The sequence below is a fragment of the Pseudophryne corroboree genome, chromosome 4, assembly GCF_028390025.1.
Source record: "Pseudophryne corroboree isolate aPseCor3 chromosome 4, aPseCor3.hap2, whole genome shotgun sequence".
Classification (NCBI taxonomy): domain Eukaryota; kingdom Metazoa; phylum Chordata; class Amphibia; order Anura; family Myobatrachidae; genus Pseudophryne; species Pseudophryne corroboree.
The window spans coordinates 890,956,827-890,972,336 of record NC_086447.1 but is presented as its reverse complement, the minus strand read 5'-3'; the positions used below and the strand labels follow the sequence as shown (position 1 = coordinate 890,972,336).

General features: G+C 48.3%; 1 protein-coding gene across 1 annotated transcript in view; it reads right to left on the bottom strand.

Moving 5' to 3' along the window:
* LOC134911867 (uncharacterized) overlaps positions 1-7,829 on the bottom strand; it is a 40,010-nt gene extending 32,181 nt beyond the window's left edge. The window contains exon 1 of the mRNA XM_063919843.1: positions 7,799-7,829. The gene's annotated coding sequence lies outside the window, so the exon portion shown is untranslated. The remainder of the gene's footprint in view (positions 1-7,798) is intronic.
* Between the last annotated feature and the right edge of the window lie 7,681 nt (positions 7,830-15,510).

Sequence of the window (15,510 nt, the reverse complement as noted above, 5' to 3'; positions counted from 1 at the left end):
TAACCTCCGCACCAAGCCCGGTGTTGTAGCATATAGGCAGAGTTGTACGCGTTTCTGAGAGTGGACTGGGATCCGGACTCTAGGTCGACAGTAACTAGGTCGACACTATCTAGGTTGACCACTATTGGTCGACAGTAACTAGGTTGACAGGGTTTCTAGGTCGACAGGGTCTCTAGGTCGACCCAGTGGACTGCCCCTATCCAAATGCTTGGTGTGATTGCCACAGTCCTGTCCTTGGTGCAGGATATCCATCTGGTTACCGGCATAGCTGTGCTTCTAGCCTCTCTGAGTATTCCCTATGTGAGAGTGCCCTGTTACAGCCAAGTTCCTCCCTTTCAGTCGGCATTGGAGATGTGACTGAAATGCATACACCTCTGTATCACCCGTACTTGTGTATACCCGGGTTACGGAGCATGCAGAGTGTGAGAACACAGAAGATGCTCTGCAAATGGCTGTGCGCTCACCTGAGCATCAACCCCCCTCTCTCTTGTGCCCCTGCTCGGTTTCTGTGTATCATTGGTGGGTACTTGTGGCAACTCTGTGGCGCTGTGGAGTGCTGTGGCTTCTTATCATGAAATGATAATGATTACTGTATGTTAGTTTGGGTCAGGGCCATGCAAAAGACAAGTTGACCCCCTCAGTATTGGTAGATTAACCCTTTGCTGAACCCTCTCTCTGCTGGGACGGCGTACGTCAGGTGATACTCATCTCCTGTTGGGAGAAGACCTGTGAGCAGGGGCGTTTCTAGAGAGGAGGAGGCCTTTCTCTGGGTCCCCACCTCTCTAGCAGGTAGCAAAGTAGACTCTGGGCACTAGAGTCCCTAGAGGACCCTAGCGCTATCCCCGAGTCTACTGCACATGCACCGGTCTCCAGTAAAACAGCACCATTTTCCCAGTGATTTTCTTATTGTGCATGCGCAAAATGCTGGGAAAATGGCACCATTTTCCTGGTGATTTTTGCAGCGCTGCTGCTGCCAGCGCAGGACTCCGGTAAGAATGGAAAATATTGGGTGCAGGTTGTGTATTGTGGGCCCCCCTAGACCCCGGGGGCACGTGTGCTCCGCACACACTGCACCCATTATAAATACATCAGTACTGTTCATGTGGGAGTATAGGGGGAAAAATAGGATTTTAATACCTACCGGTAAATCCTTTTCTCCTAGTCCGTAGAGGATGCTGGGGACTCCAAAAGGACCATGGGGTATAGACGGGATCAGCAGGAGACATGGGCACACTATAAGACTTTTACTGGGTGTGAACTGGCTCCTCCCTCTATGCCCCTCCTCCAGACCTCAGTTATAGGAACTGTGCCCAGGGGAGACATTTCGAGGAAAAGGATTTTTTTTAAACTAAGGGTGAGAGACATACCAGCTCACACCACAAACACACCATACAACTGGATAACCAAGAAACCAGATAACAGTATGAACGAAAAAACAGCAACAAGCTGAACATAACCGATACACAACCATCGTGTAACCGTAAACAACAACCAACAATACAACTCCAAGTAACAGTACGCACTGGGATGGGCGCCCAGCATCCTCTACGGACTAGGAGAAAAGGATTTACCGGTAGGTATTAAACTCCTATTTTCTCTTACGTCCTAGAGGATGCTGGGGACTCCAAAAGGACCATGGGTTCTATACCAAAGCTCCAGACCGGGCGGGAGAGTGCGGACGACTCTGCAGCACCGATTGAGCAAACATGAGGTCCTCCTCAGGCAGGGTATCAAACTTGTAGAACTTAGCAAAAGTGTTTGAACCCGACCACGTAGCTGCTCGGCAAAGTTGAAGTGCCGAGACCCCTTGGGCAGCCGCCCAAGATGGGCCTTTACAGACTTCGGCAACGGCAACCAAGCCGAAGAATGAGCGTGCTGAATCGTATTACAAATCCATCGTGTAATAGTCTGCTTAGAAGCAGAATCTCCAATCTTGTTGGAAGCATACAAGACAAACAGAGCCTCCGTTTTCCTAACAAGAGCCGTTCTGGCGACATAAATTTTTAAAGCTCTTACGACATCAAGAGATTTTGGCACTGCCACAGCATCCGTAGCTACAGGTACCACAACAGGTTGATTTATGTGAAACGAAGAAACCACCTTCGGCAGAAATTGTTGACGAGTCCTCAATTCCGCTCTATCCACATGAAAAATCAAATATGGGCTCTTGTGAGACAAAGCCGCCAATTCTGACACTCGTCTGGCAGACGCCAAGGCCAAAAGCATGACCACTTTCCAAGTGAGAAACTTTAACTCAACCTTTCGCAAAGGTTGAAACCAGTGAGACATAAGAAATTGTAACACCACTTCAAGATCCAATGGTGTCACGGGTGGCACAAACGGAGGATGGATGTGCAGCACTCCCTTCACGAAAGTCTGAACCTCAGGAAGGGCGGACAATTCTTTTTGAAAGAAAATAGATAAAGCCGAAATCTGCACTTTGATGGAACCCAATTTCAGGCCTGCATCCACGCCTGCCTGCAAAAAATGAAGGAAACGACCCAAGTGAAACTCCTCCGCAGGAGCTGTTTTGGCTTCACACCGCGACACATATTTTCTCCAAATACGGTGATAATGCTTCGCCGTGACCTCCTTTCTAGCCTTAAGGAGAGTGGGGATGACTTCCCCGGGAATACCTTTACGAGCTAGGATTTGGCGTTCAACCTCCACGCCGTCAAACACAGCCGCGGTAAGTCCGGAAATATGCATGGCCCCTGCAGTAACAGGTCCTCTCTGAGAGGAAGCGGCCAAGGATCTTCTATGAGCAATTCCTGAAGATCCGGATACCAGGCCCTTCGTGGCCAATCTGGAACGACGAGTATTGCCTGAACCCTTGTTCGTCTTATGATCCTCAACACTCTTGGAATGAGAGGAAGTGGAGGGAACACATACACCGACTGAAACACCCACGGAGTTACCAGGGCGTCCACTGCACTGGCTTGGGGGTCCCTTGACCTGGAACAATACCTCGGAAGCTTCTTGTTGAGGCGAGACACCATCATGTCTATTTGAGGAATTCCCCAACGCCTTGTCACTTCTGCAAATATCTCATGATGAAGGGGCCACTCTCCTGGATGGAGATCGTGTCTGCTGAGGAAGTCTGCTTCCCAGTTGTCCACGCCCGGAAGGAAGACTGCTGACAGAGCGCTCACATGCTGTTCCGCCCAGCGGAGAACTCTTGTGGCCTCCGCCATTGCCGCTCTGCTCTTTGTTCCGCCCTGGCGGTTTACGTACGCCACCGCTGTTACGTTGTCCGACTGAATCAGGACAGGTAGACCTTGAAGAAGGTTTTTCGCTTGCAGAAGGCCGTTGTAAATGGCTCTTAACTCCAGAACATTTATGTGGAGACAAGATTCCTGGCTTGACCATTTTCCCTGGAAACTTCTTCCTTGTGTGACTGCACCCCAGCCTCGGAGACTTGCATCTGTGGTCAGCAGGACCCAATCCTGGATTCCGAACCTGCGTCCCTCTAAAAGGTGAGAACTTTGCAGCCACCACAGGAGAGAAATTCTGGTCCTGGAAGGTAGACTTATTTTCCGGTGCATGTGCAGGTGAGACCCGGACCATTTGTTCAGCAGGTCCCACTGAAACACCCGGGCATGAAACCTGCCAAACGGAATGGCAAGCCGCAACCATCTTCCCTAGCACTCGAGTGCATTGATGAATCGACACTCTTGCTGGTTTCAGAATCTTCTTGACCATGGTCTGGATTTCCAGAGCTTTTTCCGCCGGAAGAAACACTCTCTGTAGTTCCGTGTCTAGGATCATGCCCAAGAAGGGCAGCCGAGTTGTCGGGACCAACTGAGACTTTGGCAAATTTAGAATCCAACCATGATGTTGCAGAACCGTCAGGGAGAGTTCCACATTTCTCAGCAACTGGTCTTTTGATCTCGCCTTTATCAGGAGATCGTCCAAGTACGGGATAATTGTGACACCCTGCTTGCGTAGGAGTACCATCATTTCCGCCATCACTTTGGTGAAGACCCTCGGGGCCGTGGAAAGCCCAAACGGCAACGTCTGAAATTGGTAATGACAATCCTGCAACGCAAATCTCAGGAAGGCCTGATGAGGATATATCGGGATGTGTAAGTAGGCATCTTTTATGTCGACTGACGCCATAAAATCCCCCCTTCTAGGCTGGAGATCACAGCTCGAAGAGATTCCATCTTGAACTTGAAAGTTTTCAAGTACGGATTGAGGGATTTTAGGTTCAGGATCGGTCTGACTGAGCTGTCCGGCTTTGGCACGACAAAGAGGCTCGAATAGAACCCTTCCCCCCGTTGGGACGGGGGAACCGGGACAATGACCCTCTGTTGACACAGCTTTTGTATCGCAGCATTTACTACTTCTCTTTCTGGAATCGAAACTGGCAAGGCTGATTTGAAAAATCGGCGGGGAGGCATCTCCTGAAACTCCAGTTTGTACCCCTGGGACACTATGTCTAAGACCCAAGGAACTAGGCCCGATTGAAACCAGACCTGACTGAAGATTCGGAGACGGTCCCCCACCGGCACGGACTCCCATAGGGTCCTCCACCGGCACGGACTCCCAGCGTCATGTGGTGGACTTGGTAGGGGCAGGGGAGGACTTTTGGTCCTGGGCAAAGACACAGCAGGCGACCTTTTTCCCCTTCCTCTACCTTTTGAAGTGAGGAAGGACGAGCCCCTTCCTTTTTTGTATTTATTAGGCCGAAAGGACTGCATCTGCTGATGGGGCACCTTTTTCTGTTGTGCGGGAACATAAGGAAGAAAAGATGACTTACCCGCAGTAGCGGTAGACACCAGGTCAGCAAGGCCGTCACCAAACAAGACACTACCTTTAAAAGGGAGAGCTTCCATAGCTTTCTTGGAGTCGGCATTAGCATTCCATTTATGAATCCACAGCGCCCTCCTGGCCGAGACCGCCATGGCATTGGCCCTTGATCCCAAGAGGCCAATATCCCTCGCTGCATCCTTTAGGTAAGCTGCAGCGTCCCTGATATAACCAAGAGTCAAAAGAATGTTATCCTTATCAAGGGTATCCATGTCAGATGCCAAATTATTAGCCCACTTAACAATAGCACTACTCACCCACGCCGATGCCACGGCAGGCCTGAGGAGTGCACCCGTAGTGACGTAAATGGCCTTCAATGTCGTTTCCTGCTTGCGATCCGCAGGATCCTTGAGGGCAGCCATGTCAGGAGACGGAAGCGCCACCTTTTTGGACAGTTGGGATAGAGCCTTGTCCACATTGGGAGATGACTCCCATTTCACCCTGTCGTCAGAAGGGAAAGGATATGCCATAAAAATTCTCTTGGGAATTTGCCACCTTTTGTCAGGCGACTCCCAAGCCTTTTCACAAAGAGCGTTCAGTTCATGAGAGGGGGGAAACGTCACCTCAGGCTTTTTTCCCTTATACAAACAAACCCTCGTATCTGGAACAGCAGGCACTTCAGAAATATGTAAAACATCTTTAATAGCCACAATCATGTACTGAATACTCTTAACCAATTTCGGATGTAAACTGGCCTCACTGAAGTCGACACTGGAATCAGAGTCTGTGTCGGTATCCGTATCTGCCATCTGGGTAAATGAACTTTTTTGTGACCCTGAGGGAGCCTGTACCTGAGACAAAGCGTCCTCCATGGATTTTCTCCACGTTTGTGTCTGAGAATCAGATTTATCCAGTCTCTTAGACAATAACGCCACATTTGCATTCAATGTACTCAACATATTACCCAATCAACAGTCGGCTGTGCCGACAGAGTCACTCCCAAATCTTTCTCCGCGCCCCCAGTAACTTCCTCCGGGGAGGAACACTCAGCCTCAGACATGTCGACACACGGTACCGACACACCAACACTCACACTGGCCAAAGGGGACAGACCCACAGGGAAGCCTGTAGAGAGAACTCAGAGGGAGTATGCCAGCTCACACCCCAGTGCCCATATACTACTAAACAAATAATATATGATGTTTGCGCTGTAAATATATAGCACCAATTGCCTGTGCCCCTCCCCCGTTTTTCTCCCTGTACTTGTAAGGAGAGTGGAGGTCCGGGCCAGCGTCTCTGCATGCACTGTGAAGTAGTGAAAATGGCACTGGTAAGCTGTGCGGCTAAGCCCCGCCCCTTCCCGGCGCGCTATAGTCCTGCTAAAATTTAAAATATTATACTGGCGGGGGTTACAATACAGTGCCCAGGCACCGCTAATATGTATGTTTGCCAGTGGAAAAAGGCTCCAGTAACCTGCTGCCCAGGGCGCTCCCCCCCCCAGCACCCTGTGAGTGCCGTTGGTGTGTGGGAGCATGGAGCGCAGCACGACCGCTGCACTGTACCTCCATTACTGAAGTCTTCTGCCGTCACTGAAGTCTTCTGTTCTTCTAATACTCACCCGGCTTCTTTCTTCTGGCTTCTGTGAGGGGGGTGACGGCGCGGCTCCGGGAACAAGCAGCTAGGCGCACCAAGTGATCGAACCCTCTGGAGCTAATGGTGTCCAGTAGCCTAAGAAGCAGAGCCTTTAACTCAGAAGAAGTAGGTCTGACTTCTCTCCCCTCAGTCCCACGAAGCAGGGAGCCTGTAGCCAGCAGGTCTCCCTGAAAATAAAAAAGCCTACCATAAAGTCTTTCCAGAGAAACTCAGTAGAGCTCCCCTAGTGTGTGTCCAGTTTCTCCTGGGCACAGAATCTAACTGAGGTCTGGAGGAGGGGCATAGAGGGAGGAGCCAGTTCACACCCAGTAAAAGTCTTATAGTGTGCCCATGTTTCCTGCGGATCCCGTCTTTACCCCATGGTCCTTTCGGAGTCCCCAGCATCCTCTAGGATGTAAGAGAAAGAACAATTAGGATGTAGATAGTAGCACCCAAGTGCTCCCTGTTCTAATAACAGCATTATAGTCAGGAATGACTTTTGTGACACCCTCTCGTATAGAGTTCCAGTGTCATTTGCCCAACTATCTAATTTGAAGCATATTTGTTTAATTAGCTAAGTTTGTAATGTGTAATATTACCAGAACTTTATACCAGTGGAATTATTTACCAGAGGACATTGTATATGCACAAGAGTATAGGAACTTTCCCAGCACCAGCGGCAATTACAGAGCTCCTGTCTCTGGCCCTTCAGGATGGAATGTAACGGCTTCCAGGTTGCAATGGAGCGTTGACAAATTCAAGTGTTTGTGTTCCTGCAGCCAACGGGTCTAAGAACTGGGAACTCGAGGACAGTTGTCACAGCTTCATCCCTTTCTGCTGCCTTACAGCATAAAACGGAAGCTTCACTTCCATCTGCAACGCCTCAACATAATAAACAGAGAAACCCCATGTCGGATCCCATCTACAGTACACACATCCAGAGGCGTAGCGTGGAGACATGACACCCGGAGCAGGGTCATGCCATGGCACCCCCACCCACCACCACACATACATACATACATACATACATACATACATACATACATTCATTCACACACATTTAGGCACGGACATACATAAACACACAAATACAGTATACACAGATATAAACACACACACAAATATACACACACATAAACACACAAATATACACACACAGATATATACAGAACTGCATATATACACACATATACATAAACACACACATATACTCACACATACTGTATACAAAAGTATATATACACAAACACACACACATACATACATACATATATACACATTAGCATACAGACATACACACACATTTACACACAAACACAGACATATACACATAAACACAGTATACACACAGTATACACAGACATAAACACACAGTATACACAGACATAAACACTATACACACAGTAATTCTCACCAAGAGGGCAGCAGCAGAGAAGCTCCTCGTTCCAGCCTGGAGGGGCGGAGCTTCTATGTGATTGACAGGCTGGGACTCCATGGGTAGGAGGAAAGGACTGAGGAAAGGGAAGGCGTGGCCACCACACTGCCTGCATGTTCCAGATCACTGAACGCAGATCCCTGACAAGCCTTCAAACCTCCCCTCTTCCCTAACAACACACCACACTCGACTCTCTGCACTGTGCAATCAGTGATATGCAACATGCAGGCAGTGTGGTGGCCACCCCTTCCCTCTCTTCTAGTCATCTCCTCCTACCCCGATATCCCGGCACTCAGCTGTGCAGTGAGCCGGCGCCTTCTGTCCCCAGCGGCGCCTGGAGCTTGAGCTCCACTTGTTCCACCCTAGTCCCTATGCCCCTGCACACATCCGTCCATGATGGACTCATTCTAACTGTAAAACAAAAACAACAGAATTATGTTTGTGCAAAGATGATGATCTCCATTCACCTGGACAGCAAAATATCCGGTGACATTAGAAAACACTTAGGTATGTTCCTTTACAATTATAGGATACCCTGCAATAAGTGTAAAAAGTGAAAGTTGTATTTTGGTGAGGTATTAGGGGTTACATAGAGTTGGACATAAAGGAAGTGCTGTTTGGGTGCGGTGTACTATTCAGCTATTGGGTACCCCCAATACTGCCAGTTTCCTGCGCACCTCTATGGGATCAAAGGGATGTTTGTACGCAAATGCAATTGTGATTTTCTATGCTATGGTACTGCTAATATTAGCAAGTGAAGCTGCCGCCCAGAATGAAAATAGACGCCCACCGGAGACAATAGCAATTGTATAGATATGTCCAACCTACATGTAAAAACGAGGAACATCTGGATACACACTATAAGATTATGTGCCGGGTGTAATGACGCCCAAGATCACCGGAGTTGCGAGATGCCGGCTAATCTGGGACACTTTTTTAAAAGGGGCAATCACTTACAAGGAAAAACACGGGGGTAGCGACTCAGGGGCCATGTTTTTGCACATACGAGCACACTAAACGTGTGAGAAGGTATTGAATGGAAGCAGCATTTGGAAGGCATGCTGTTCCTTGTAGTGCTCCCAGGTAAGCTTGCCCTCTGTCTGGATGTGTTTTAGTAATAGCCTTCATCATGAGGCCTTACTGTAGACAAATCACATGGCCCTATGTGGGCACTGCCGTTATGTAGTGTTAGGACTGCTGATATTGGAGAAGCCTTGACGTGGCCAGCAGCTAAACATGTCTTTGCAAACGCATGCAACCAATTTCTCTGAAATTCTTTTACCAGATAGGTTCAGGTATGGTTATTTTTTGTGTGCGTGGGGGATACCCGTGGGGGGAAAAGCACCAACCCTCTCTGTCTGTTGTTTGTTTGTGACCCCTCCCCCTTTCTAGCACCTGATATATAATTATCTCCAGGATGATTGAGCAGCTACCACTGTTTGTCTACATACGAGCTCGCATCTGACAGCAGATACACGCCAAGAAAATGGCCATGAGATGCCCACGTTTTCCCAACAACCCCATGTAAACTCCCTGGTAACACCCCCAAATGGTCACTTTATGTCAATAACTTGATGAAATTGAAAATGAGTTGAATCGGCCGCATACTGTGGATTCCACTTGGCTTTCCCTGTGCAGATATTGAACTGGACGCTATGATCCCCAGACTCTAAGGGGTCTATTCATGAAGCAATGAAAAGTGTGGAGAAGTGAGCCAGTAGAAAAGTTGCCCATTGCATCAACATCGAGGTAACATTTATAATTTGCATACTGTACAGTTGTATGGAGCAGCTGATTAGTTGACATGGGCAACTTCTCCACAGGCTCACTCACCACTCTTTTCACTGCTTCATGAATAGACCCCTAAATCTGCCTAGTTTTACTGTATGCAGAGAATACTGTACTCAACAACCTTCTCTCGCTACTGAGTGTCCCAATATCACCTCGGAGTCTGCGCTCCCTTCAGAACATAATAGATCTGATGTGTGTGCTCAAACCTTGTCGTAGTATTTACCTTACTGGGATGGGACTTGGCTTTCTCACCTGAAATAAACACAGTACTCGTGTTACTATTATGTACACAGCGAATGCTGGTTGCCTCAACAGGTGAGAGACATATCCTGTGTGATTGGACACTGGACCCCTATCCAACAATACCATCACCCTGTGAGCAGATCACTCTCTGATGGGTAAACAAGTCACATAAGTACCTGGGAATAGGTCCACGTAATGCAGAAAAAACAGGATTGTCTTCATCTTTTAAGGTCCCAAACAATAAAACTTGCACCTGGGAACGTTTTCAGTCTTTAAAAGCAAGGCGAGGGGGAGTCACCATGACTGGGGGCAGGTCTTCAGCACCTGGACAGCTCACAGACATTGAGGGACAGGAATCCTGCTGGAAAATGACAGGAGCTGATAGGCTGGACAGGTGGACCAGTTGGTCATAGTAACCTGTCAGCTTCTAGCTATCATTTTATTGATACACACCAGATAAATGATACCTAGAAGGTTATTGATCTCTACCTGTCCACTTTAGAAGGTTTGGTACATCTCCCCTAGTGACACCAAACACTCAGGTAGGTCTACAGATAGAGCCACGTTTATATTGTCTTATTTACTGCGCCTAGGCACACCATGGTTTATTAGTATATACCTTTCATCTATTGTTCTCAGCTGCAATCCAATACAGAGAGAACAATACATCAGGGGATTAAGGGGGTAATTCAGACCTGATTGTAGCAGCAAATTTTTTAGCAGTTGGCCAAAACCACGTGCACTGCAGGTGGGGCAGATATAACGTGCGCAGAGAGAGTTAGATTTGGGTGGGGTGTGTTCAAACTGAAATCTATACTGCAGTGTAAAAATAAAGCAGCCAGTATTTACCCTGCACAGAAACAAAATAACCCACCCAAATCTAACTCTCTCTGCACATGTTATATCTGCCACACCTGCAGTGCACATGGGGGGTCATTCCGAGTTGTTCGCTCGTTGCCGATTTTCACTATGCTGCGATTTGTTACAAGTGTGCTAAAAAACGCAGGTGTGTCAGGGAAAAACGCGGGAGTGTCTGGAGAAACGGTGGAGTGGCTGGCCGAACGCAGGGCGTGTTTGTGACGTCAAACCAGGAACTAAACGGACTGAGCTGATCGCAATCTAGGAGTAGGTCTGGAGCTACTCAGAAACTGCAAAGAATTATTTAGTAGCAGTTCTGCTAATCTTTCGTTCGCTATTCTGCTAAGCTAAGATACACTCCCAGAGGGCGGCGGCCTAGCGTGTGCAATGCTGCTAAAAACAGCTAGCGAGCGAACAACTCGGAATGAGGGCCATTGTCTTGCCCAACTGCTAACAAATTTGCTGCTATGATCAGGTCTGAATTATCCCCTAAATCATTACAGCAGGGGATTAAGTCTGACTGCCCTGGCTCTGTTAATCCTATTAAAGGCCAAGATAAAGATGGCTCCATCTGTAAGAGGAAATGCTGTGTGTTTGACTAAACCAATCAAAATCTTCACTTAAACCTATGTAGATGCTTTGACCTGACCTGAAGTCACCAGTCCATGTAGCAGCCCAGGAGAGCAGTGAGTGGAAGCAGTTCTGTAAAGAATGGATGCTGTTACATACTTTAGCTAGAGCTCGCAGACATTTTCCAAAAAAGACACTACAGGCCCTTTCAGATATAACGAGAGTCGCGGGTTTCGGCCGGGCTCGGTCAAACTACCTGGGACTCACTAATGTCTGAAATGCACCAACCCGGGTTCACAGACTTGGGTTGGCAGCCCTGCTGTTGACCATGGTTTTTCCCGGTACTTTTGTTCCAGAGTGGTTAAATCATAATGGTGCGACTCAGGCTTTTACTCCCAGGTCGCATCTAGAAGTTCAAGGATGCCTGAGGGGGCGGAGCTGCCTGGAGGGGTCAGTGCATCCTGCTGCAGTTCTTGCTGAGTGTGTAGAAGCAGCCGGAGCTCCCTAGCTACAAAGATGCAGCTCATTATATACCATGTTTGTGTGTATGACATGTATGTGTATGAGTGTGACATATATGATTGACATGTGTGCGTGTGTGACATGTATGTGTGTGTGATATGTGTGTATATGACTTGTATGTGTGTGACGTGTGCGTATGACATGTGTGAGCGTGACATTTGTGTTTATGACATGTATGTGTGAATGAGAGCATTCTGGCAGCCTTATAGAGTGCCAGAGCAGACCCGGCTTCTGCCTAAAAGACGAATCGGGAATTTCCCTGGTCTCAGGTGTAGTGTGAAAGCGGGGCAGCCAGCAAAAAACCTGGGTCTGTGCCTTGAAATTCCCAGGTCATATGTCTGAAAGGGGTGGTCTTCAGGTTGCCGGCTGTCAGGATCCCGGCGCACAGTATACCGGCGCCGGAATCCTGACAGTCGGAACACCGACACTATTTATCCCTCGTAGGGGTCCATGACCCCCCTGGAGGGAGAATAAATAGCGTGGGTGCGCATAGCGCACCACCGTGCCCGCAGCATGGCAAGCGCAGCGAGCCCACAAGGGGCTCATTTGCATTCGCCACGCTGTCGGTATGCCGGCGGTCGGGCTTCCGGCGCCGGTATGCTGGTCGCCGGGAGACGGCCGCCGGCATACCATACTACACCCGTCTAAAAGGGGTATATTGGGCATATTTATTAAACCGAAATTGCTTCCATGTTTAAGATGGAGAGGCCATGGCAGATATGGTCCTGGGGAACCTCATCTTGCACCTCATCTTTATTTTTTCTAAAGAGCAGTATCAGATGGGGTACCAACTTTCATTACTTACCTTTCCTCTAATACACTGAACCCCTGGTTACACAAGCTCCTGTGACCCATTCTCTTACTGTGGCTAAGTTGTGGGTGCAACTAATCTTACACGCAATGCGTATGCACAAATTGCATGTAAGATGAGCAGGGACACATCTGTATGTCTATATACCCCAAGTATATAAATATGTTTATCAACAACAAACACACCTGACAGTAAATTTAAAAAAAATACACTGAAGTGCCAAAAGTCATGGGATAGGTACCTAGTATTGTGTAGAGCTGTGTCTAGCCTGGTGAAGTGCAGAAACTTGATGTGGCATCAATTCCAAAAGAGGACAGAAGACATCTGAAGAGATGTTGACCAATGTCATCTGGATAGCTTCCCACATATTCCCTGATATTTGTAGGTTTAGCTCTTGGGTACAAATGGACCTCTCCTACACCATTCATCGGAACTCTTCAAAATGCTCTTCGGACCAATTCTGGACAACTTGGACCAATGACATGGTGTGTTATCCTGCTAGAATATTTCATCATTGTGGGGGTACATGAAGTCCATGAAGGGCTACAAATGATCACCAAGCACTGCACCATAGCAGTTACTTGTCAATGATGTGTTAAGGGGGACCAGAGGTCCAACCCATATCACATGAATACACCCTACCCCATTATGGAACCACCACCACCGGCCTGCATGATGCCTTGTTGACAACTGGGGTCCATGACCTCATGGGGTCTGCTCTACACTCAAACCTTACCATTAGCCCAAAACAACTTGTAACCTAGACTCATCGGACCACACCACATGTTGCCAGTCCTCCAGTGTCCAATTAGCAAAGTCACAAGCCCAGATGAGGCTTTGTGTCTGGTGTCAGAGTGTTAACAGGGGCACTGTATCCTGTGGAGGCTAACTAATGCGGCACTGACCTTCTGGTACCTCCTGCATTGAATGTGGATAAGATTTGAGCCAGTCTCTTACTAAGGACAATTCTGACCAGATGCCGCTGGTCATGATCATTGAGTAATCAGCCACTGCGCTGTCCATTGTGGGTGGCAATGTCTTCCATGAGGTATTCCAGGTACACAAGTGACACCATGGGCAGGATGCAATTGAGTCCGAGATTGGCGGACGTGCGGTATACCGGACGAACTTGGACTTTTTTTTAAAGTGGCGGCCATTTACAAGGCAAAACCATGCATCCCGCTTATCGGGCAAATTCAATTACATCTGTCTCATTTTCAAAAGAAACAGAAATTTGTCAAAAATAATTGAAATTAGCTTTAGTGCAATTATTTCATAACAGTGAAAATCTTTCACAGGAACAACCGCAGCAACAAATGAGCAATTATCTTTATTTATGTATTATACTGTAGCTGTAATATGTTTTCTGTTTTTGATGAGGCAGATGATTATGTAGGTAAATGTTGCAAATCACTTTCCCCTGCCTGCTATTAATCATATCCAGGTACTATGTATCATATCCGAATATTACATCCATCCCCTCCCCCACAATTTGCTTAACGAGTCATACAGGGCTCAACGATGAGTCTATGCACCAGGATGTGGCCCCCAACATGTTTGGACAATTTGAGAAGAGATATTGGTTCCTGGCACGGTATTGATCTGTCTCTGGACATCAGCACGACACGCCTCCGTGAGTCATAGCCACCCAACCGCCTTTGTCACCTGTGAGTCAGCCTAGGACAAACACTGGTTTACTACAGGTGTGTGCGCAGCTCAGGAGGGGACAGGGTAGTCCAGGTTATCTATTCTCAGGCGTGTGGGAAATAGCTATTGATGTATGGGTTAGACCTACTTCCACTGGAGAGGTGTAAACTGCTAATCAAACACACAGTTCAAACAGTGGACGCCATTGGGGGGAGAGTTGCCCAACTAAATAAATAGTACTATTTAAATAAATACAAAAATAAAGAAAAGACGTCTGCACTGTGAATCAGGTTTGACTGAATAATGGGGGTCATTCTGACCTGATCGCACGCTGCAGTTGTTCGCAGCGCAGCGATCGGGTCAGAACTGCGCCAGCGCCAGAGTGCGCGGTGCATGCCAGACGACCGAAGGCCATCGTCACCTATCGATCGCCTCTGCCTGATTGACAGGCAGAGGCGGTCGCTGGGCAGGAGGGTGCGGCACGGCGGCGTTTGCCCGCTGTTTTCAGGGCGCGGTCCGGCCAAACCGTGTGGGGGCGGGCCACAGCGGCTGCGTGATGTCACACACAGCCGATGAGACACGGAGCAGCGACGAGTAACTCATGGCCAGCCTCAGGAGCTGCGCTGGCTGGGAGCTACTCCACAAGTACAAGCTGTGTGATCCTTTTGTACTTGTGCGGGGTGGGGGTGGGGGGGCGGACTGACATGCGGGGCGGACTAGCCCTGTGCTGGGCGTCCTCCCGCATGTCTGGGAAGATGATCGTAGCTGTGCTAAATTTAGCACATCTACGATCAACTCGGAATGACCCCCAATAACCCTAAAGTTGGTAGCATAAAAATGATAAATAATGATCCATTACTGAAAAAAATTGTTTCAGTTTATCTTACTTCAGCTTATTATTGCATTGATATTATTCTGCTACACGGTATTGCGCAGTGCTACTTTGCATGGGTTGTGGCTGAAGTGGCGACAGTCGGGATGCCGACGGTCAGAATACCGACCCCGGTAATTTGGGTAAGTATGCAAACCCTTCCCCCCAACACCCTAACCCTCCCTTACTGCAGCCTAATCCTAACCTCCCCCTACCCCCTGCATCCTAACCCGCCCCGGTGGTGCCTAAATCTAAGTTAACCCCCCATTCTCGCAGCCTAAACCTACCCCCCCTCCCCCCTCAGCCTAACCCTCCCATGGGTGCCTAAATCTAACCTCCCCTGTCCACAGCCTAAACCTACAGTATCGCCACCGATTG